Source organism: Eimeria tenella, genomic scaffold (genome assembly GCF_000499545.2).
Source record: "Eimeria tenella Houghton genomic scaffold, Eth_scaff2339, whole genome shotgun sequence".
Lineage (NCBI taxonomy): Eukaryota > Apicomplexa > Conoidasida > Eucoccidiorida > Eimeriidae > Eimeria > Eimeria tenella.
Window position 1 is genome coordinate 3226 of NW_013542199.1, and position 268 is coordinate 3493.

The following is a 268-nucleotide window of genomic DNA, read 5'->3' on the forward strand; positions in this document are numbered from 1 at the left end:
GCGTGTGTAGCTAGCTGGCCAGCTAGCTGGCTAGCTAGCTGGCGTGTATAGCTAGCTGGCCAGCTAGCTGAAGAGCTAGCGGGCTAGTTAGCTCGCTAGGCAGCTAATTGGCTAGCTAGCTAGCTCGCTGGCTAGCTAGCTGCCTAATTAGCTGGCTAGCTATCTGGCTAGCTGGCCAGCTAGCTAGCCAGCTAGCTAGCTAGCCAGCTAGCTAGCTGAGTAGCCATCATGGATGTTGTTTGTGTGCAGCTGTGGCTGCCATCAACTG